We start from the raw sequence: 25,320 nt of genomic DNA, 5'->3' as shown, positions 1-25,320 counted from the left end.
ATTTTCCATTATTTCTCTGGGGCTAAGAAACTGGGAAGCAGAAAACAGAAGCAATGATCTTGTCAAATGTTTCTGAAAGGTAAGTTAGCAAATGTTTTATGGACTAGAAGGCAGATGATTGTGCCAACACAGGTCCGAAGCTCGGCAGCTAAACTATCCTCTGGCTCAGGCAGGGGCATGATGCTCAAAGAGAAATAGTGACTTTAATAAATATCTATGATTTCAGAGTATATAAAAAGTGGAGGTTTTCTTTGGGAGGGATACAGTGAGTCAATATAAAGTTTTCTGTCTCACTTTTGTATTTGGAAAAGTTCTTTTGTTTCTAAAGCTGCATCTAGGGTGTAACTGAGAATATAGACTAGACTTGAGATGATCAACAAGTTCACCATCATTTTTTCAAGTCATAATATTGCTGTGTACCTTGAATATGCCTAATAAATATTAACTGATGGTGATGATGAATGTATTTAGTAAAAATCACTCTCTCTGTCTCCCTCCCTTCTCTTTTCAACCATACTTAGTGAGTCTCTGCCCTGTGCCAGCGTCTGCTTTTTATGCTAGAGATGCAAAGTGAAATAAAACAAATTTCTAATGTTGATGAAGTTTATAGTCCACTGGGGTCTAGAAGAAAGATAAACTCAGATTTTTTTAAAAAAAAACTAGCTTGTGGATGAAAAAGGGGTGCTGTAGTAAATCATAAATTCAAAATGGATTAAAGATTTAAATGTAAAACCTGAAACCATAAAACTCCTAGAAGAAAACATAGGCAGTAAACTCTTTGACATCAGTCTTAGCAATATTTTATTTCGATATGTCTCCTTAGGCAAACTCAAGATAAAACCTTCATCAAATTAAAAATCTTTTGTAAGTGAAGGAAACCATCAACAAGACGAAAAGGCAATTTACCGAATGGGAAAAGATATTTTTGAGTGATACACATGATTTGGGGTTAAATCCAAAATATATTTTAAAGACTCATACAACTCAACATAAAAAAGACAAAATATCCAATTAAAAAATGAGCGGAGGACATAAATAGACATTTTTCCAAGGAAGACATAGAGATGGCCAACATGTATACAAAAAGGTCCCTAACATCACTAATCATCAGTGAAATGAAAATCAAAACCACAATGAGATATCACTTCACACCTGTCAGAATGGCTATTATCAAAATGACAACAAATAACAAGTGTTGGCAAGAATGTGGAGAAAATGGAACCTTTGTGCACTGTTAAGTTAGTACAGGCACTATGGAAAACAGTATGAAGATTTCTCACAAAATTAAAAATAGAATGACTGAATGACCTAGAAATTCCACATCTGGGTATTTGTCCTAAGAAAATAAAAACACTAATTCGAAGAGCTATATGCACTCTTATATTCATTGAAGAATTGTTTACAGCAAAGATATGGAAGCAACCCAGGTATCCATTTATAGATGAATGGATAAAGAAGTGGTACATACAGAGGGTGCCAAAAAAAGTACACACATTTTTAACAAGAAAAAAAACCATTAAAATTGTAATATTCAATATATACCAATAACAAAAGACGAATACAAGTCACCTTAGACTTCTGCAATTCCAAGAGGTGCTCAAAGTGGTTACCGTCAGCGTCCAGATACTTCTGATTACTGCGAACTACTGCTTGGGTAACATTTACCAAAGTGTCCACTTGTATAGGTATTTTTGGCACCCTCGGTATACACAACAGAATACTACTCAGCCATAAAAAGAAATTTTGTTGTTAGTGACAACATGGATGGACCTAGAGGGCATTATGCTAAATGAAATAAGTCAGACATAGAAAGTCAAATACCATATGATTTCACTTACATGTGGAATCTAAAGAACAAAACAAATTAACAAATGAAAGAAAACAGAAACAAACTCAAAATATAGAGAACAGACAGTTGCTAAAGGGGAGGGGATGGGGGTTGTGATCAAGAAAAGATGAATGCTGGGCCGGCTGAGTGGCACGTTGGTTAAGTGCTGGCTTGGGAAGCCAGCTCAGAGCAGCAGGGCCCCGGTTCGGATCCCACATGAGGGACAGTGACGCTGCGCCCTCTACAGCTAAGATGGTGAACAACAGCTTGACCTGGAGCTAGGCTGCCTGAGTCGCCGGTGATGGCGTAGGCAGCAGTGGGGCTGGCTGGCAGCTGGCATGAGCTTTTGTGAGCTGCCATGAGCCTCTGTGAGCGGCCATCCAATAGCTGGCGAGCGACTGCCTCACCCAGGAAGAGAGCAATGATAATACCAACATGGGCCAGTGAAGCGATGTCCTCCACAACTAGACTGAAGAACAAAAAAGGGCAGCAACTTGTCTGTTCCCCTTCCCCAATCCCCCAATGCTGTTCCCCTCTCCCAATTCCCCAATAAAATATTTTAAAAAAAAAGAAAGAAAAGATGAATGCTACTGCTGAATGCCATCCAATGGGAAGGCAGGGATCTTCAAAATGGGAAGCGGTGCTACAAGCCTTAGCAACAGTGTGTGACAAGTTTCAACTTGTTCCATGCAGTCAGTTGGGTGTGAGCTATGGTTGAGAGAAGGTGTGTTTTAAAGTGTGCCATAAATCATCCTCCATCATGACAACATTCCATGTCACACATCGCTTCTGGTATACTGAAATTTCTATCAAATAAAAACATTACAATGTGTCCTCATCCACCATATTCACTGGATCTGGCACCGTGTGACTTCTGGCTCTTCCCCAAAGTAAAAATGATTCAGGACATTGAGGCAGCCATGATAGTGCAACTAAAGACACTCAAGAAAGAGGACTGCCAGAATTGCTTCAGAAAGTGGCAAGAGTGATGAGAAAAGTGTGTTTGAAGTGAGGGGGAGTATTTTGAGGGGGAATAATGGCAATGTGCCTTTTACTGTAATACATTTATTTTAATTTAAATATTCACCATATTGTTTGATCATACCTCGTAGGTTAGCACACCTTTGAAATACCAGGAGTATACCCCTCAAAGGTGTAACCACCCTCAAGAAAGCACATAATCTTGTAATCCAATACCAACCTTGCTTACTCCCACCCTCGTGTAACCTTCCTTACATTCCTTCTTTAATTTCAACTGCATAAAAGAAGCTGCAAAGAGTTATTCTCTGGAGCATTTTACATCTTGCTCCCCAGCAACTGTTATCAGTTTTGGCTCAAATAACCTCTTATAAAATTCTCTACAAGTTTGGACGTTTCTTACATTGACAAGCTAAAAAGATATGCCCCAAAGTGGGAAAATACTAAGAATCCAAAACTTTTAGTTGAAAACTAAAAGACACCATCAATGGCTAAATAAAAAAATACTGAAAACACCAAATACTGTTGAGGAAGCAGAGAAACTGTGTCACTCATACATCGCTAGTGGGACTGTAAAATGGTATAGCTACTGTGGAAACAGTTTGGTAGTTTCTTATTAAACTGAACATTTTTCCTAGAGAAATAAAAACATGTTCATACAAAAATCTGTACATGAATGTTAATAGCTTTACTCATAATAGCAAAAAACTGGAGTCAGCCCAGATATCCTCCAATAGGGAAATGTTAAGTGAAACTGTGATATACCTACGTATACCATGGAATACTACTTGGCAATAAAAAGGAGCAAAGGTTATACATTGTATATTTATACAATAATATTTTACATAATATTTTTGAAAAGGAGAAAATTAGAGAAATGGAAAACAGATCAATGGTTGCCATGGGCTAGGGCAGGAAGTGGGCAGGGGTAAATACTTTGGAAGGGAGGTGGGGCAGGAAGGAAGTGGGTCTGATTACAAATGAATAACAGGAGGGATCACTGTGGTGTTGCAACTGTTCAGTATTTTGATTGTGGTGGTCCACACATATACCTATACATGTAATAAAACTGTATAAAACTAAATATACATACACACATAAGTAAAACTGTGGAAATCTGAACAAGACAGGTCAATTGTATCGGTATAATATACTGATTATGATATTGTATCATAGTTTTGCAAAATGTTACCATTGGGGAAAACTAAGTAAAGGATACATGGGGTCTCTCTGTGTTATTTTTTTACAATTACATGTGACTCTACAATGATATCAATACAATTTTTAATTAACGAAAGACAAGAAAAAAAGAAAAGTAAAAGCACCACCAAAAATAACACAATGCTTAAAACTTTATTGAATACAATTATAGCATTCACTACCAAAATATGCCTATGGGCTTCTGTGTTGCACTAATTAAAAGTACTTCTATTTCCACAGTAAATATACCTACCAACAAGGCACAAGAAATAGTGAGATTCAAAGTGAGCATCTGTCTAATTAGCACCTTTTGATCACAACTTTCATTTGGTAATAAAGTAAGTTTAAACATCTATAATGAATATTTATAATGGATACTAATGGAGACTTAGAACCAGAAGATGCTTGTTCACAAAAGACAGAGATGGGACCTTCCCAGTCATGTCTCTCCATGGTACTAGGTGAACTGCTTTCACTCACTGCTCAGGGAGGTCAAGGAAGTGTGTCCCCATGTCTGAGGTAGAAAAGGACATACACGGACTCAATCCAAGGGCTACACTGTAAGTGGTAACACCTAACTCCTAAAATATATGAATAATAGTTCTACACAGTGATGTCTGACTAGATGTGATCTTTCTTCCCTCTCTTTTTTACTTTTCTTCCTTCATGTTTGAGATCTACTTGTCTACATGTTTATACCTACTTTAAAAAAATCATCTTTATGTCTAGAGTTAAAAAGGAAAAGAAAATTCTTTCTACATCATCTTATACACATCAAGTAGCATGGCATGGAGGTGTAGCAATACAGGTAGTAATATTCTTCTCATTTACATGGTCCTGTGAGTTCTGTTGTTATCCCTTTCATTGAAAAAACAAAACAGAAAAAAACAAAACATTGTAATCCTTTCACTGCTACCAATACAGCCAGGAAAAGCAAGAGGTGACACTGAAATGCTCAGTGATGTTTATTCTATTCATCAAAGAATCTAAGCAATTTTCTGATTATTGGATACATGACTTTTTGGTTAAAAATGTGTTTCAGACAGCCAGAAGTGATATATCATTAATATTAACTTTCCAAACACCTGATTATAGACACCTGTTTCCATAGCTGGGTTCTTTATAGGCGAGGCTGACAGTAATTACTCATACTTCAAATGAAAATAATACTTGTATCTTTCCTATTATATGTACCAGTGCAGGTTTCCATTAGCATGAATGGGAATAACCATTATTATACTACTACTACTGGTTCCAAATGGTCATTGTTCTACTAAGCTACAGAGCATGAAATAACTTGGCTGCTGCATTTATAAAAGCAAATTGCCTTGTGTCCTTGTTGGCTTTAAATGTTCAGAGTCAGACAAACCTCGTTTTGAGTTCTAGCTCAACCTGAGATGAGTCTTTAGCCTCCTGCCCTTTCAGCAGCAAACTGTACTGAGCAATGGGAAAACCCACAACCACCATTTGGAGGTGCTGTCCTTTTCCGTTACTACTGTGCAGCGTGCCACCAGCTGGTATTACATGGATACTTTATGTGCTTTAATTCATTAATTCCTCTAACCAACCAACCAACAAACTAAAACACAAGCATTTGGCATATCATAGGTTCCCAACCAAGTTCCCTTCTTCCCCGGAGTGGATAGTCAAACTGAAATGTTGCACAGAGGGAGTAAAGATTATTATAGTTTGCTGACATTCTCTGAGCTAAGAACAAAATGTTTTGTGATTTCAACTTAAGAGAAATATTATAGAAAGGACTAAAAGATAATGTATAAAGTGATTATACATGGAGTGGAATTAGAACAATTTTTCTATTTGTGCAAATTTTGAAACTTTCTATAGATGTCACTATATTGCTTTTGTCATTTAAAATTATACTATAAATATTACTGAACCAGGCTGTCACTTAAATAGTTACATTATTTCATGTACAAGATAGGCTGTGAGCACGAACAGTGAAAGAGTGCAATGTTGAGCAATGTTGCTTGTATTTCGAGTTTTGCCAAGTCTAGCCCATGTGTGGGTACCATGTGTTAACTCTCAAATTTCAGAATAGCCAAAACTTTGCTGTTTGTTTGAAAAAGATGTGATGGTTGGTTGTTCAACTTGGTATTTCACTCACTATCAGTAGAGTCAATCACAGTACAGGACATGTCACAACTGAATTAAAATGTAAACATTTTTATGGTATGTAATGAAAAAAGTTGCAAAAAAAATTTCTCACCCCCCTGCCATTAAAAAAAAATAGTCCATTCCAAAGGGTTTAACTCAAAATATGTTCCATTTGGGTGTTGTGGAGGGGATGTGTGTGCAGAATTCTCTTTTACATCTGTGACTCCTGCAAAAATATCTGGCAGTACATTCAGTTCTGTGTCTTAAAACCTCACAGGGCCAATTTAAAAATAATATTGTAAATGCTCATGGTTATCATCACTTAACTAATCTAAAACAATAAAACAGTTGGCTCTTCAGTTTTTTCAGATCATCCTGAGGTAATGGCTGAATTTTTGGACTCTGTAATTAGAGAGACTTGGTTTGTCATGGTGTAAATTTCATATAAATCAAGTAGCTATACTTCACTGGCCTTCCAGAAAATAAACTACAATTATAAATGAAAGCTGTATGTTGATTCTCTGAATATTCAGTGAATTATGAACTCTGAAAAGTCAAATAAGGATACTTCATCAACTCTTTTTACTCTTTTTTTAGGTTCTGAACAAATAAATTCTAAATCTGTTTTTGAAATACAAATTTGTTCTTTCACCATTTGTCCTGATATATTTATTGTGATGGTTCATGAATCCAGTTTTTGGTTTAAAAATATGCAGTAATATTTGTGTGGTTTTTAAAATTCATTAATTAATACATGAAATATGCAGTCACCAGGAAGTAAGACCCATGTGATGGTAAACAAAAGCTTAAATTTTTATTTTCAAGAACTGTTCGTAAATTGACCCTAATACAGATTTTGCTTAAAATTCATTGTTATAACTAATTTCAAAGCCGTAAGCCAAAGACTGTGACCTTTATTCTCCCCATTGTTACAGAGCCTTACGACATTCACAGGCCACATCCAGGGATCCCTGATCCAGACAGAGAGAGGGCTGCCCCCCGAGAAAAGCAGAGACTTTGAAGAATGGGGCTCACATTCCCTTTCTACCATCTAGAGCTTCAACGGTTTGCAAGTGGTTGGAAATTTGGGCTTCCTCCTTGCGGTGCACCTTGGTCTCTTTACTGTTCTCTTCCTTCCTATTGAGTGCCTCATTCTTTCTCTACTGTACCCTTACCTTAGGTTGCCCAGGAATTGATTATATCCTTGCTCTAACAGTCTGTATGTCTTCCTTTAAGAAAGCCTCTAATTCAGTATGACTGGCACTGTGACTTGCTTTCAGTGGTTATAGCTTTTTTACTTTTTTTGAGTCAACAGGGCATAACAAGTGGATTTGATCTACATATCATGTGAATGAGGACCAGCCACACAGGTTCACTCAAAGCAAGAGGGGGTTATAGATTACATGACTTTTGCTGAATAAGAAGTTAGTAATTTCTTCTCTAGAATATTTAGCCTATATGCACCTCTAAAGGCTGAATATATAAGAGAAGATGAATGTGTAGGTAACTAAGAGAAGCTCCATGTCCTCTTAAGTTCTACTGCTCTGGAAAAGGTCAGCTCATCAGAAGGCAGGAAGTTCCAAATTGCCCTTGGATCAAGGTAAGTATGTCTGTCATATGTACAATCAATAATGGTATTTCATAGCAACCTAAAACTCTCAAAGCATTTTACACATCTCTTTAACACTCTAAAATAATGTGCAAAGTATATTATTCTCTCTACTTATATTGAGGAAACTAAAGCTCAGAGCAGTTAATTAAGTTGCCCAAGGTCTTAAGACTGTGTGGAGTACCAGAGCTGGCACCAGAATTTAGAGAATTTAATTACAAATTCTTGATTATTTCTCATACCCCTCTAACGCTTTTCTCAGAATTTACATTAAACATTGCTTTCATCCATATTTTTATGCTATTTATATGTTTTCGTCATGTGCTTTCTATTTTCCCCAGTGTTCATTGTCTCACTTGTGAAACATAAATCCTAAAAGGTTTTGATTTGAACCTTACTTTGGTTCATAAATTTGTTATGCTAACTGTATCATTTTGTAATTCAACATATTTGAGAAAGTATGTAGAATACCCCAACATTTCTAAATGTCACATCACTTTACCACATGTCACAGAAGCTATTTTATCTGAAAATTAATATATTAAACATTAAGCTCTGTAATTTTACATATTCTTTTCTGTATATAGTTTAAAAATACGAAAGATACACTTATACCTTCAAGTGTTATTTTGATGTGCAATGTGGGAAGTTGGAACTGTATAAACAGTGGATGAAAATTCTCTTCTATCCTTCAAAGGAAAAAGAAGACATAAAGCAATTTATCTTTTTGTATATATCATGGGTTGGCAAACTGCCTTAGGCCAAATTCTGCCTGTTACCTGTCTTTGTAAACACAGTTTTATTGGAATAGAGCCACACTCATCTACGAGTATTTCTGTGTTATTGTCTATGGCTACTTTCACATTACAATAGCTGAGTTGAGTAACTATGACAGAAACTGTAGTATGGCCTATAAAGCCTAAAATACCATGTTTGCCAACTCCTGTCTATAAAAAAAAATAATAAATTAAGACATACTGTGTGCCAAGAATCTCATCTTCGTTACCTTAATTCCCTAAACAATCCTGTGAGGTGGATGACAGTTGAGTCCCTATTACCATCATAACACATGTAATTACTAAATCTCTAATACCATCACATCCTATTCTGGGGAAAAAAATGTCAGTAAGAATCAAGGACAATTTTTCCTCAAGGGACTTACGAAGGCTGGGATCCTCTAGGACAGGGGTGCCAAACTCAATTAAAACACAGGCCATTTGGTGCAACAGGCAAGATTCACGTAGGCCACATCACATTTACAAATTTTGTTAAATTTATATTCTGAAGTGAGGATTCAGGAATATGGATAGGATAATTAAAACACTATATAACTGCTTTTATTTAAACATTTATTTTATTTAATGTATTTATAAAACTAAAATTATTCTTTTTTACCCGAGTATTCTTTTTAACCTTTTCGCTATTGGGATCTGTTTACATTACGTGACACTGAGAATGGCAGACATATCGCTTCCACATGTCGCCGGAACTGAGTCAGCGCGTTTACACACGCCCACAGGCTCCCAGGAAAGGCACTGGGCCACGTGTATACGTGTCTTCAGTAGTTAAAGGGTTAACGAGGGAATTGTGTGTACGGTATTGCCTCGATCTCCCCTAAGCGCTATTTTCTTCATAACAATTGTTTCTATTTTCATTTTATTTCAGAGCATCGCGGGCCACAAAAAATTACCTCGAGGGCCGCATGTGGCCCGTGGGACGCCAGTTTGACACCCCTGCTCTAGGAGATGGCTGTCAAACAAAGAAGTTTAGCCCTTATATTATCATGACTTAATCATTTAGCGTGTTTCCAAGGCTAACCTCACTTTTGCAAATAAATTAAGTTTAAAAGGATATATTTTCTAATTTCTGATAAGACTGATCCAGGAAGTAGCTAAGCCCCTACAGATTCTTGGTTACTTCAGAGAGTAAACTGGCTAAATTGGTTTATTCCTTAATCTCCAAACAAGCCACACAAGAATCCAATCAACATTCTCCACTCAAAATGTTTTTCACTTCCCATTTCCATTTCTCTAATATATACACATTTACTTTTATCTAGCTATTAATGATTCTAAAAAAGTTAAATTTTGCCTTTAGTCAGAGTTCAACCCATGAAATACTATAGCAATATGAACAGTTCTGTTTAACTTATCTGGAAATGATTGGGCAAATTATTTTCTACCCCCTAAAGATGATTTCTTGCTGTGTGTGGCTACAGGAAAACAACTTTCTCCACCCAATTTTTAAAACACAGATGGGGAAATATCATAGCTCTCTTTAAAGGAGTCATCCAAGGAAGATGATCTATGAAGAACGGCTCGTTTAAGGATGGCTGGTTTAAGAATGGCTAGGGAAAGCAATCTATATTTTTGAGTCCCTTGTTTATTTTCAAGGATTGACCTGAATAGCACCCAAGGACTTCCTGTATTTTAACAGAGCCATTCTAAATCACATCCCATGACAGACTGAGTTCATGTAAACATAGTAGTTTCATGAGTAACAAAATCTGTTTTTATCAGAAGCCCTTTATCCTGCATAAGAGACCTGTACACTAATAGGCAGACCAGGCTAATGTTAACCAGCTACAGCTGGTTCAATGCTATAAAAAGAACTAATGAAAACACAAACACTAACTCTCCATTCTACTTCAGCCAGTAGGTCAAAGCTACACAAAGACAGCCCTTTCCAAATACTCTGTGAATGAACCAGCAGGCCTGGTTCTCTGAAGTTGTTTACTGAACAGTGTGTGCAGGGACTCCCTGAGCACCGAGGTGGAGGAAGGGCAGGAATCACATGATCTATTAGTGCACAAAGCCAATTTTCCAGATGATCTTGGATTTAGTTCTCTAATAAATAGGGGGCAGAGAAAAATTTCAAAAGCAGAGCTAGAGTACTTTCAGCAATTTCTTAAGCAAATACACACTTTGAGTACTTAGATTTTTATTATGAAAATGGATCATTAAATCTAAGATAAATTAATGACTTATCAGATGTTCTAAATTCTTAAGTAAATGTAAATAATTTCTTTTTAAGTGACTTACTTTTCAAGAGGAAGCAATCTTCTGATAAAGAAATGATCCCTACTTTAATTCTTTACATTCCTAAAAAAAACGTCCTGACTTTTAGTCAGTGCTATAAGGAACTGGTGATTTTCTCCCACGATTTCATCTCACAGATGAATCGTTTGAAGCTCAGAGGATTCTTAGCCTGCCTCAGACCACACTTCTTGGTGGCATGAAGAACCTGTGCATCCTGGTGCCCACCACTCTCTACTCCATCTTGTGCTAGACACGGCTAAATAAACATGTGCAAGAACAAAACGATCAGTTTGCCTGGATTATTTCATAATATCATGAGTTTTGACCTAATCAGCCTTTTAATGTGTGAGGTTATTTGCAACAACAACTGAAAATCTAGGGACTTGCCCTGGAATCTTTTTCATGTTCTTGCATAGGTTGAAAATGTTATTCAGTGAACTTTTCTGCTAGATGCAGGGGTTTTTGCCTTGGACATGCAGGGCTGACACTCTGTGCCTGAAACATTGATCTGCAGTGCAGATGCTAATTCATATGTCATCACTACCCCTCCCCAGACTCTAGTCTTGTACTTCCATCTGCCTGTGCAATAATCCACCAGGGTATCCTGTAATCACCTCCATCTCCACATTCAGCTGAGGCACTAAACATTCAAATTAATGTCAAACACTAAACCACAGATCCAGGAAGCTCAGAGAACACTAAGCAGGATAGATGCCAAAAAACCTACAACTAGCCATATATTTTCAAATTATAAAAAATGAAAAAAAGAAAAAATACTGAAAGAAGCCAAAGGAAAGAAAACACCTTAACTGTAAAGGAACACAGCTATGAATTACATCTGACTTCTCCTCAGAAACCATGTAAACAAGAAGAAAATGGAGTGAAATATTTAAAGTGTTGAGAGAAAAACCCCATCAAACTAGTATTCTGTACTCTGTGAAATTATCCTTCAAAGGTGAAGGAGAAATAAGTCTTTCTCAAACAAACATTGGGGGAATTTGCTGCCAGTAGAACTGCCTTGCAAGAAATGGTAAAAGAAGCTCTTTAGAGAGAAGGAAAATAATACAGGTCAGAAACTCAGATCAATGTAAAGAAAGGAAGAGCACTGAAGAAAGAATATGTAAAGGTAAAATAAAAACTTCTAGTTAATTCTTAATTGATCTAACATATAGTAATTTGTTTAAAATAATAATTGCAACAATGCATTAGATTATGTATGCTTATGTATATATCTTACATATGTGTATATGTGTGCATATATACATACAAAGGGTGCCAAAAAATGTACACACATTTTAAGAAAGGAAGAAAACTGTATTAAAATTGTAATACTCAATATATACTGATAACAAAAGATGAATACAAGTCATGTGTAAACATTTTTTGGCACCCCTGGTGTGTGTATGTGTGTGTGTGTGTTTGCGTGTGTATTTCATATATGTATATATATGTACATATATATATACACATATATATGTTTATGAATACTTAGATAAAAGTGAAATGAATGATAGAGATACAAGGGATGGGAAAAGGAATTAGAATTATTATAAGGTACACTACCTGTGAAATGGTCAGTGTTAACTGAAAGTGGACTTGGATTAGTTGTAACTATATTGCAAACTCTTGGTCAACCACTAGAAAAAGTTTAAAAAGTACAACTAATATGTTGAGAGAAAATTGAATTATATAAAATGTTCAATTAAAACCACAAAAGGCAGAAAAGGAGTGGAGGACAGAAAAGGAACAAAAAACATGGGCAATAACAGAAAACAGTAATGAATGTGGTTGATACTAATTAACCCAACTATTGCTAATCATTTTGAATGCCAATAGTCAATGCACCATTTAAAAGACAGAGGTTGTCTGAGTGGATCAAAAAAGATGACCCAACTATATGTCGTCTACAAGACATCCACTTTAAATATAAAGACACATATAGATTAAACATAAAAGGATAGAGAAAAACATACAATGCTATCCCCTTACCCACAATTTCGCTTTCTATGGTTTCAGTTACCTATGGTCAACTTGGTCCAAAAATACTAAATGGATAATTCCAGAAATAAAGAACTCACAAGTTTTAAATTGGGCACCATTCTGAGTAGAGTGATGATCTTGTGCTACCCTGCTCCATCATGCCTAGGACATGAATCACCCCTTTGTTCAGCATATCCACACTGTACGAGTATACTCTACCCACCCATTAATCACTTAGTAGCCATGTTGGCTATCAGATTGACTGTCTCAGTATCACCATGCTTGTGTTCAAGCAACCCTTATTTTACTTAGTAGTAGCCCCAAAGCACAAGAATAGTGATGCTGAAAATTTGATGCCAAAGAGAAGCTATGAAGTGCTTCATTTAGGTGAAAAGGTGAAAGTTCTCAACTAAATAAGAAAGAAAAATCATATGCAGAGATTGCTAAGCTCCATAGTAAGAATGAATCTTCTAGCTGCGAAGAAGAAAAAAGAAATCTGTATTAGTTTTGCTGTCACACCTCAAACTGCAGAAGTTACAGCCACAGTGCATGATTAGTTAAGATGGAAAAGGCAGAAAGGCATTAAATTTGTGAGTGGAAGATGTATATATTTATACACACACACACACACTCATATGGTTCGGTACTATCTGTGGCTGTGGCTTCAGGGATACACTGAGGGTCTTGGGATGTATCCTCTGTGGATAAGGGGGGCTACTGTACCATGCTAACCTAAGAACATCATTACGGTATTATGGTAACCTGATACCGTAAACTACCATCCTAACACAAATCAAAGGAAAGCAGGAGAAGCTATTTTAATTCCAGACAGAGCAGACTTCAAAGTAAGGGAAGTTATCAAGGATAAAGAAGGACATTATATAAAAGTAAAGGGTCAATTCTCCAAAAGACATAACGATTCTTAATGTGTATGTTATAACAACAGAGCATCAAACTGCATGAGACAAAAACAGAACTGCAAATCTACTATCATAGTTGGAGATTTCAACACCCCTTTTCTCAGAAATGAATATATCCAGCTGGCAGAAAATCAGCAAGGACATAGTTGAACTCAGCTACACTATCAATCAACTGAATATAACTGATATCTATAGACTACTTTATCCAACAATGGCTGACTACACATTCTTCTCAAGCTTATATGGAACATTCACCAAGATAGACTACAGTCTGGGCCATAATACACATCTTAACAAATTTAAAAGAATAGAAACTATGAGGTCAGATAATTAAGTTTGAGAACTCATCCTAGAAAAAGTGCTACATACCTAATTGCTGAATATCACTACGGTCACCTGCAAAGTACTTCCCTTGGGAAGCTGTGCACCAGCACCAGCACCAGCACCTAGTCCACCCTTCAAAGCAATTCTGGAACTCTTTTTCTGGAATGGCCATCAGAGCTATCATTGTATTATCCTTGATGTACTTAATGTCATCCAAATGTCTTCCTTTCAATATTTCCTTTATCTTTGGGTAAAGAAGTCATTAGGGGCCAGACAGGGTGAGTAGAGAGAGTGTTCCAATACAGTTCTTTGTTTACTGGCTAAAAACTCCCTCACAGACAGTGCTGTGTGAGCTGGTGCATTGTCATGATGCAAGAGTCATGAATTGTTGGCGAAAAATTCAGGTCGTCTAACTTTTTCACGCAGCCTTTCAGCACTTCCAAATAGTAAACTTAGTTAACTGTCCAGTTGGTGCAAATTCATAATGAACAATTCCTCTGATATCAAACAAATGTTAGCAACATCATTGCAACAAGCTCGCGAACTTAATTGTCAGACCTTGTATACAGTGTTTGCTTTCAGTGGAATTAAACTAGAATTCAATAACACAAAGATAATTGGGAAATCCCAAAATACACAGAGATTAAAGAATAAACTTCAAAATAACACATGGATTATAGAAGAAATCTATGTGTAGGATGCAGCAAAAACAGTGCTTAGAGAGAAATTTATACTACTAAAATCAATTAATTTGTTTCTACCTTAAGAAAGTAGAAAAGGAACAAAATGAACCCAAAGGAAGCAGAAGAAAAGAATAAGGGTTAGATAGAGCAGGAATCAAATAAATTAAAAGTAGGAAATCAACAGAGAAAATCAATGAAATCTAAATCTGCTCTTTTGAAAAGATCAACCAAATTTATAAGCCTCTAGACAGGCTAACCGCAAAAAAAAGAGAGAGGACACAAATTATTAATATCAGAAATGAAGAGGACGCATCACCACAAATCCCATAGAAATTAGAGAAGGATACTAAAGGAATACTATGAACAACTCTATGCCCACAAGCTTGATAACCTAGATAAAATGGACCAATTTCTAAAAGGACAGAATCTGCCAAAGTTATACTAGAAAAAGATGATCTGAATAGGCCTATTTCTATTAAAAGGAATTGAATCAATAATTAATGATCTTTCAAAACAGAAGCCACCAGGTTCAGATGGGATCATTGGTAAATTTGACCAAACATTTAAGGAAGAAATTATGCCGATTCTCTACGATGTCTTTCAGAGGACAGAAGCAGAGGGAATACTTCCTATCTTATTCTATGAGGTATTAACCTAATACCAAAACCAGACAAAATATTACAAGAAAGGAAAACTACAAACCAATGTCTCTTCAACATAGATGCAAAACCCACAACTAAATATTAGCATAAACTTGCAAGTGAATGTTTATGGCAGCTTTATTCATAATTACCAAAACTTGGAAGTAATCAAGGTGTCCTCAGAAGGTGAACAGATAAATGAATTGTGCTACATGCAGACAATGGGATGTTATTCAACACCAAAAATAAATGAGCAATCAGGCCATGAAAAGACAGAGGAACTTTAAACGCATATGACTAAGTGAAAGCAGCAGATCTGAAAAGGCTACATATTGTATGATTCCAACTATAAGACTTTCTAGAAAATGCAAAACTATGGAGACAGAAAAGAGATCAGTGGTTGTCAGGGTGGGGCAGAGGCCATGAATAGGCAGAGCACAGAGTTTTAAAGCAGTCAAAATAATGTGTATGATATCATAATGATGGATATATGTAATAATACTTTCGTCTAAACTCATAGAATGTACAATGCTAAGAGTAAACCCTAATGCAATCTGTTGACTTTGGGTGATTATGATGTGTCAATGCAGGTTCATCCTTGGCAAAAATGTACCATTCTGGTGAATGATGTTGATAATGGGGAAGGCTATGCATGTGTGGGGAAGGAAGTATATGGGAAATCTCTGTGCCTTCCTCAATTTTGTTGTAAACCTAAAACTGCTGTAAAAAAATAAAGTCTTAAAAAAGGAAGTGAGGAGAAATTACAGAATTTTTAGATGATAGAATCAGGATTAAAACAATGAATTGGTTCATGGGCTGAATCTGAAAACATAAAATTTAACAGAGAGAAATATAAATATAAGGTGCTTCATGTGGATCCCCTCCCCACTCCAAAAAAAAAATCAGCTCTAAAGCAAGGACAAAGAAGCTCACCAACTTCAGAGGCTTTAATGTAGAACAACTACAATTATGATGAGAACCATGCATCAGGTGAGTAATATGTATATCCAGGGCTGACATGCATTAAAGCAAACATCAATTATGCATGACAGTGAGAGGAAACATCAGCTCCAAGGGTTCTAAGACCCAGGAAGATCTATTTAGGCTCAAGGTAGGAGATAACTTTCTTGGAGTGAGAACTGCACATAACACAAATGGGCTGTGGCAGAGCAGTTTGTCTGCCACCACAGAAGTTCAAACCTAATGGACCTGAGACTACATTAGCAAGTCATTAACTTGCAAGTGGTATTTAAGGCCCAATCCAACTCTACAATTCCATGATTCTGTAACATTTTTATTAAAAGACATTTAAACCAAAAAACAAATTAACCAAAACAAAGCTGAATACGAGACACACCTCGTTTTATTATGCTTCGCTTTATTGCATGTCACAGATGATGCGTTTTTTTTACAGATTAAAGGCAAGGCTTTCCACCAGCAAAAAGATTACGACCTGCTTTATTAAGATACTAGCCTTACTGCAGTGGTCTGGAACAAAACCCACAGTATCTCTGAGATATGCCTGTAACCCTACTACCGGAAAGAATTATATCTTGTAGAATTATATATCTGAGAGCACATGAAGTTGACTCCATGATTAAGAATAACTGAAAGTGGAGAACACAGCCAAGCGGACGAGAGCCATCATGTAAAAGACAAATACAAAGTTACTACATTAACATAAAAATATGAAAAGTTGGTGTTTGTTTGAAATGCTATATTATTCTGTACTTGCTTTCCTGTTATATAAATGCCATTATTTGAACAAAACCACAATATAACTACTTTAACAGTGACAATCGTAATTAACAGTAGGATTAATTAAGCAGTATGTTGGAGTAAAAAGTATAACAATGTTGTTATAATATTTCATTGTGTCTGATACAGCAATTTATTTGAACTTTCTAAACTATTGGATATTTAAATTTCTAGGCTATATTGCGGCATATTCTTAAGATACGAATACACAAATGTAAGAATGTAAAAGGAGAACTTAAATGCTTAGGTAATATGTAATAAAATATATTTAATAAAAAAAAAGAATAACTGAAAGTGAAGTTAAACTATTAACAGCTTAAAGCTTGTTTTAAATAATTTATTACAAAATGTTTTTAAAAAATAGGTAATACATTCACATGGTTCAAATTCAAACTTCTCCCTCCTTCCCCAACTACCTACTTCTCCTCCCAATAGACAACTAAAAGTTACCAGCTTCTTGTATATTCTTTCAGATATTTTATGCATATAAAGCATTTAAGTGCATGTTGCCCCTCAACCTTAGTTTCAACCAAATGGTAGTATAGTTTGTATATTCTTTTATATTTTATTTGTTTTAATAGTACATTCTGAAGATCATTCCATATTAACATCGAATTGTCACATCCCTTCAGCATAGTATTCCATTTTTGACATTGATATGGCTTCTAAACTAAGTTGTAAATCATCATGAATGAGGCTAAAGACCAATAGAATTAAATAATAACCAATTAAATAACCAAATAATTTTAAAGTCAGTTGTTTAGATGTTCTTAAAGTACACAGCCCTATCTAAAAAATTCTTATGCAAAAAAATATGAATTTTTTAAAAAATAAGGCCTTGTATATAGTAATAAATTGCTTCCTGTGCAACTGTGGGAAAATAACACATTTGCTTATCTTCTTCTTGTATAATATGTACTAATATGTTTTGACAATTTATATTTACAAAATTAAATTAAAAATTATAGCTATATAAATATTAACTCTTGTTAAAATTCAGAAAATGTTCACTGTGGAGCCTATCATCATTGGCAGTGTTTTATTACATTTTGAGTTAATGTATACACCTGAAAGGAAAAAAATATATAATTGAAATGATTCAGATTTTGAATAAATTCAGTTTGGTTTTCCTTCAAGGCTGAATAAAAAAGCAGCTAAACTGTTTTGAATGAATTGGATGACAGGAAATGCCTTACACTGATAGATACACCTCTCTTGCAAAAGATAAAGGAAAGGAAGACATTTTATTAATTAAAAAAAAAACCCAGAGGGCAAATCAACTAGAAATTACACATGGGAGGGGTTCTGATTCAAACACAAACCACAAGTAAAAGTTAAAGCCTGTTAACTCTGCAGTGACCTCTTGACTGCAGAGATATTCATCCAATACTCTAAACCTTACAGCTTTCTTGGTAACATCGAAGGTACGCTGTGGTATCTTTCATGACATCATGTAACCTGAACATGCCACAGTTCACGACAACACAATTGCAGCTGCCCTGAAGACCTTGGCATTATCTCTGATGTACTCCAGCAACTAAGAGCAGCATCCTTGCACCAAAGGTATGTACACATGCTCCAATGGAGAAATGACATTTATCCTAATTTCTTATCTTCAAAATAGCATTAAGTAATCTAAGATCAATATATCATCCAGAGCAAGTGTTGTTAGCAAGCTATTCACATAGCTATTTTAGGACATGAACTCTATTTTCTCTTTCTTGTAAATGACATATTTGGCATTGCAGGGTGATATGCCACAACAGGCACTAGATAAAGGTCTGCTAATTGAATAATACCTCTTATCTATTAAGCTATTTAACTCTTGTAACAATAAGCCTTATTACATCCACCTGACATTACTAAAGGGTGATATTGGGTCCTCTGATGACTAGAATAATGCTCTTCTTACTACACAGTTATATTTGGGGACTAAGAAATCCCAGCTCTATAGTTTCAACACAGAAATAAACATGATTAATGGCTTCAAAGACTATTAAGAAATTTGACTTGTATGTTACCTCTCGTCTGATCTTGTAAAAGTCATATATGCTCTTGCTTCAGACTCCCGTAAGTACCGGTGGAGATAATAGTGTATACTCTAGCTTTGCCCCCAGGATATTATGTAATAGGAGTTAAAACATTAATTTTTTTTTTTAATTTTTTTATTGGGGTATTGGGGGGAAGGGAACAGTGCTGGGGAATTGGGGGAAGGGGAACAGACAAGTTGCTGTCGTTTTGTTCTTCAGTCTAGTTGTGGAGGACGTTGCTTCACTGGCTCAAGTTGGCACCATCATCCCGCTCTTCCTGGGCGAAGCAGATCAGTCGCCGGTTTCTGGACGGCCGCTCACGCTGGCTGCTGGCTACACACGGTAGCCCATGGCAACCCACTGCCACAGGGGCTGCAGCCTATGCCGTCGCTGGCGACTCATGGCAGCCCAGCTCCAGGTTGAGCTGTTGTTCAGCATCTTAGCTGTGGAGGGCAGTGTCACTGGCCCTCATATGTGGGATCCGAACCGGGGCCCTCTGGCATCCCAAGCCAGTTCTTAATCATCGCGCCACTCGGCCGGCCCAAAACATGAATTTTTAAAAAAGTAACTTTACAGTAAGAAACCGACAAGCATTACCTCAGCCAGTATTCAATGGCAACACCAACAGAGATAAGTCATATTGATAGTGTGTAAATGTTAATGTAGGAAACGTCCAAACCTGTAAAGATTTTTTATAAGATTTTGAGTGAAAGTGATTACAATGAGGGGAAACAAGATCTCAAATGCTCTGGAGAATGACAGTTTTGCATGTCTTTTATGCATTTGGAATTAAGGAGGGAAGTAAAGATTACACGAGGGTGGTAGAAAGCAAGGCGGGGATTGGATATGTGCTCTCTTAAGGAGTCCCTAAAAGAGGCATTTCAAAGATGTGTTAACCTAGGTGCACTGAAACAACGGACAGGGCTTGCTTAAGGCAAAGATAAACCTGTTACTAAGAAGTTATATGCCTGGGGCGTGACTACCCACCATGAACTGCCAGTTAGGAATTTATGATCAGATCATCTTGTGAGGTTAGGTTCAGTTATATTTATTACACCTTGTTTTTGTTCACATACCTTTAATATAATGTGATGAGAATGTCTCTTTACCTTGGTGATCTTTCTCCCCAAACTCATACCAGTTTAAATATCAGAAAAATACAAATTAAGGAATATTCTACAAAATATCTGGCTACTAACCCTCAAAACTGTCAAGGTCATCAAAAACAGAAAGTATCTATGAAACTGACAGTCTAGAGAAGCCTAAGAAGACATGACAATTAAATATAATGTGGTATCCTGGATGGAATTCTGGAACAGAAAAAAGATATTATGGAAAATTTGAGGAAATCTGAATAAAGTATGGATTTCAGTTAAACATACAATATCAATATTGGTTCAATAACTGTAAGATTGAGTCATACTAATATAAGATGTTAACAATAGGAAAAACTGGTTATAGGGTATGTGGGAACTCACTGTATTATATTTGTAAACCTAAACCTATTCTAAAGTGAAAAGTTTATTACAAATAATTAAATTAAGAGCAAAGTACATGTTTGTAAATTTCCATAACAGAGAATATTATAGCAAAGAAGGATCAAGTAGACTAGAATTAGTTTTATAACCTGATGATTCAAAGCAATTATTTTAACAATTTGGTTATAAAACATTCTCTAATAAAAATCATCATATGTGAGTAACTTCTCTGATTCCTAACCACATAATGCATAATACAAAAAGTGTTAAATTGGGGCATGCAGAAAAAATATTTGACGAAATCCAACATCCTTTCATGTTAAAAACACTCAACAAACTAGGAAAAAAAGGGGAACTTCCTCAATCCGATATAGGGAATTTATGAAAAAAAAAACACAATTAACATCATACGCAATGGTGAAAGACTGAAAAGTTACCCCCTAAGAACAGGAACGAGATAGAGATGCCTAGTTTTGCTACTTCCATTCAACAGTGTACTGGAAATTCTACTCAGAGCAATAAGGTAAGAAAAAGAAATAAATGACAAATAAATTGGACAGGAAGAAGTAAAAATACCTCTCCATACCCATTAGATTAATTGTTAAAAAAAATAAAGAAAATAAGTGTTGGTGAGGATGTGGAGAAACTGGAACCTTCAATACATAGCTAGTGGGAATACTAAATGGTGTATCTGCCTTAGAAAATATTCTGGAGTTTTTAAAAAAGTTAAACATATAAGTTACCATATGACTCAGAAAAATTCTTCTTCTAGGGACTATGGATGGAAAAAAAAGGGGTTCTATGGAAAGTAACCTCACAGGGTGATCTAATCATAAACTCCTAACTGGGCAGGTCAAGGTAAGGTAGCCACATCCCAGGCATTAACTTTTTAGTAAAAGGTTTATCTTTGCCTTAAGCAAGCCCTGACCATTGTTTCTGTGTATCTATGTTAACTCACCTTTGAAATACCAGAAAGAATACCCCTGGATGGGATATTAACCCTCAAGAGAGAACACAATTGTGTTAACTATACTGTAATCCAATCCTAGCCTGCTTTCTCCAATCTTCCTTAACTTCCCTCCTTAATTTCAAATGCATAAAAGAAGCTGCAAAAGTTATTCTCTGGACTATTTGAGATCTTGCTCCTTAGCATGTGCTGTCAGTTTGGTTCAAATAAACTCATAAAAATTCTCTACAGGTTTGGACATTTCTCACATTGACAAAATATATCCAAGAAAAATGAAAACATATGTCCACAAAAAAATTCTAGACAGATGTTCATAGCAGCATCATTCATAATTGCCAAAAAATGGAAACAACCCAAATATGCATTAGCTGATGAATGAATAAAATGTGATATAGCCATATAATGGAATTATTGAGCCATAAAAAGGAATGAAGTACTGACATATCTACAACATGGGTGAACCTTGAAAACATTACAAGTAAAAGACACCAGACACAAAAGCCACATATTGTATGATTCCACTTATATGAAATGTTCAGAATAGGCAAATCCATAGAGACAGAAAACAGATTTGCCAGGGGCTGGGAGAAAGTGTTTATAGGGAGGGGCTGTTTAATGGGTACAGGATTTCCATTAGCATGATGTAAATGTGTTGGAACTAAATAGAAGTGGTAGTTGCACAACACTGTGACTGTACTAATACTTTAAAATGGTTAACTTTACATTATGTGAATTTCACCTCAAAAAAGGTTTTAACAAGAAAAGATAATACGTGCACACACGAAATTCACATGTTTTAAGAGGCATTCAGGGAGCCTGTCATACAGCATAGTTCTTTTCCAGAGGCAGTGACTGGAAGCAGTCTCTTCTTCTAGGTAGTCTATTTATATGGGAGCATCTATGAATGTCTATATGGAAATGTGCATACTTTGCGTTGAATTTACTAAACTAACTGAGTTAATTTAGTTTTACTAAATTTTACTAAGTTAACTGAGGGTACTCATCCAAGCAGAGGAGACAGGCGATTTGAAGCTACCACAGGGCAAGAAAGTCAGAGAGCCCTCAGGGATGGGGCTTCATTGCTGCACCTCAGCTCTTTGGGCTGTGCTCCCCCTGCTTTCCACCCACCCTAAAAAAGACACCAGATGGTCTTCTTTAGGAAGCACCTGAAATAAATTCAAAATTTAAACATAAAACAAAAATTGGAGAGATGATGTATTAATGAGCAGAATAAAAATTGGAATTACAGTAAAACCTTGGATTGTAACTTGGTTTGCGAGTGTTCTGCAAGATGAGCAAACATTTCTAATACATTTTAATGTGATAAACGAGTGATGTCTTGCAATACGAGTAGTTTGTTTCCGGAATAAATTATGCTTGCAAACCAGGGTATTACTGTTCTTACATTCAAAAGTTGTAAAGATAAGATTTACTATCCTTGCTATCATTATAGTTTTCCATTTTTCTATAGTTCATGGGAAGATAGGCCCTCAAAGATCTTCAGATTTTCCCTATGCAATGTCTGTGGTTTTCTTAGATAGCCAGTGTTCTATTGGGTTGTTGGAAAAGTCATGACGAATTTTTGCAACGAAAACCAGAAAAAATACGTCATGACTTTTCCAACAACCCAATATTATCTGTGTGCAAAGATTCGAGGTACAGATCTGAATAAGCTACCTCTTAAGTTTTCCAAGCCTACTTAAGTGTGTATTGACATTTACTTCATTCTTCGCACTCCCAAACAAACCAGTACAGCTGGTCTTCTCTTCTTGTTTCCTCCTGTAGGAGGCTTCTGACACCTGCATTCAGATTCCACACCAGAGGGAAGAAGAATAGTTATGCACTTAAGGGAAATAAAGTGGTATGCCAGGACACACAGCTGAGGACTTCACATAGCAGCTGTGCCACAGAGCTCCAAGACCTGGAAAACCTCCTCTTATCAGCTTCCCCTGGATGACTCAGTTCTTTCTTGTTTTATTCAAATCATAGGTTCCTTCCTCCTCAGGTAATTAAGATCCATTTAATGTTAAATGTTACGTTTTCATCCTTTTATCGTTTACCTGTTAATTTTTTCTTGACCTCTCGTAGTTCTGCATTAATTGTAACAAATGCTTTAATACTGTTAAATCATCACCAACTGGATTCTTTTTTTTTTTTTAATAAATATCCTCACTCAAGAGCTGCTCTTATTTCTCCCTATTACCTCCCTAAATGCTGCTCCTCTTTCCTTCTGGTTTACATGAACTGAACACTCTGCAAGGAGCTCAACTTCAAGCGTTTGATTTTCTATTAGACTGGTGTGGATTCAACTTCACCTCTTTACTAAAGCAGAGTATTCCTGGCAATTCCTATATCACTAGCTTGTTTGTCAGTCTCCTTAGAAAAATGACAGTATGTGTAGTACATCTCCATGGACTAGTTAGTCCTGAGGAAAAAAAGGGGAATATACAACCTCACACCAACTCTTCAGCTATTTACTTGGCCCCTACTTTTCCCCATCTCTACATATTTGTTAAGTGTTGACTATATTCATAGTCCTGTACCAAAATCAGATAAGTCACAGTCCTTGACCTCAGAGAAATAAATGGGAGAAGTGAAATTTAAAAAAAAATGTATAGGCTTATTTTGAAGGCACAGGCAATACCAGTGCAATGTATAAAACCTGTTCATTATTCTCATTGTATAATCAAGCATGTCTAGGTGCCCTTGTATCTGTTACTCTCTTTTCGTATCTATGCAAATAATAAATGTGAAAGTTTAGAACAGTTATATCACTGCAAGGCCAACTGGTCCAGAAGAAACGGAGTATCTGTTCATGTATCACAGTGTCTCTCTCTTGTGAAGAAGGATACTCTTCCAAAGAATTGTTTTGGAGGTTCTGTTTGCTCAAATTTTCCGTGGAGCATGGGGCTGATTTCCTCAAGCTAATTAGAACTGTAGAGCAAACAAATGAGCTGCACTTCTGCCTACAAAGGGTGAGCCTACCAAGACTGCCAGCTGGCTACCCCAAGTGCTCTGGGTCTAGCAGTGGCTAGAAGACAGGGCAGAATAGGTCACTTGGCAGAGACAAATAGGGAGGAAATGGGCAACAAGGTATATGGACTAGCTAGAGCAGGAAGTTGAGTCAGTTCTCACTGACCTCATCTCATCTGTTTCTTTGGCTCTAGAGGTATGTGGTGCTGTGTGCTTCCATTTGGCGGCTCTTGTAGACTTTGCCAGGCTGTGTGCTCTGCCTCCTATGGCTCTTTTCTGTGCTGTCATCTCAGAAAAGCACATTCCAGAGCTGCAGTGTGGCTTACAGAAAAGTTCTAGTGTGACCACAGTACTGCTCTAGATCTCAGCTACAGGCACAGGAGGGCAGGGGTGCAGACCATTAGAACAAACATTTCCAGGAAAAGTAGGTCAGGAACAGACAGAAAATTCCATGCCTTTTATATAGGGCCACCTTGAAATCATTCTTGCTGTTGATGGATAACAGATGCTGGAAAATCACCAAGGCCAGGTTAACATGCAAACTTAGAGCTATGGATTCACATACCATGTCTGGCTATGAATCTGGAAAATTACTGTTGCTATCTTCATTCTGTTGTAAAAATTTTATTTTTATAATTGTCTGTATTCACATCAGTAGGTTGTTGTCATTCCATTTGATTATTTCCCTTCAAGTCTATCACTGGTTTAATATATATATATATATATATAAAAATAGGAACATTTAGTGTTATTTCATATTATCAATAAGCTCATTAAGAATACATATTCAAAGGATGT

This window comes from Hipposideros armiger, unplaced genomic scaffold (genome assembly GCF_001890085.2).
Source record: "Hipposideros armiger isolate ML-2016 unplaced genomic scaffold, ASM189008v1 scaffold_816, whole genome shotgun sequence".
NCBI classification, from domain to species: domain Eukaryota; kingdom Metazoa; phylum Chordata; class Mammalia; order Chiroptera; family Hipposideridae; genus Hipposideros; species Hipposideros armiger.
This window is presented reverse-complemented; position numbering follows the sequence as displayed.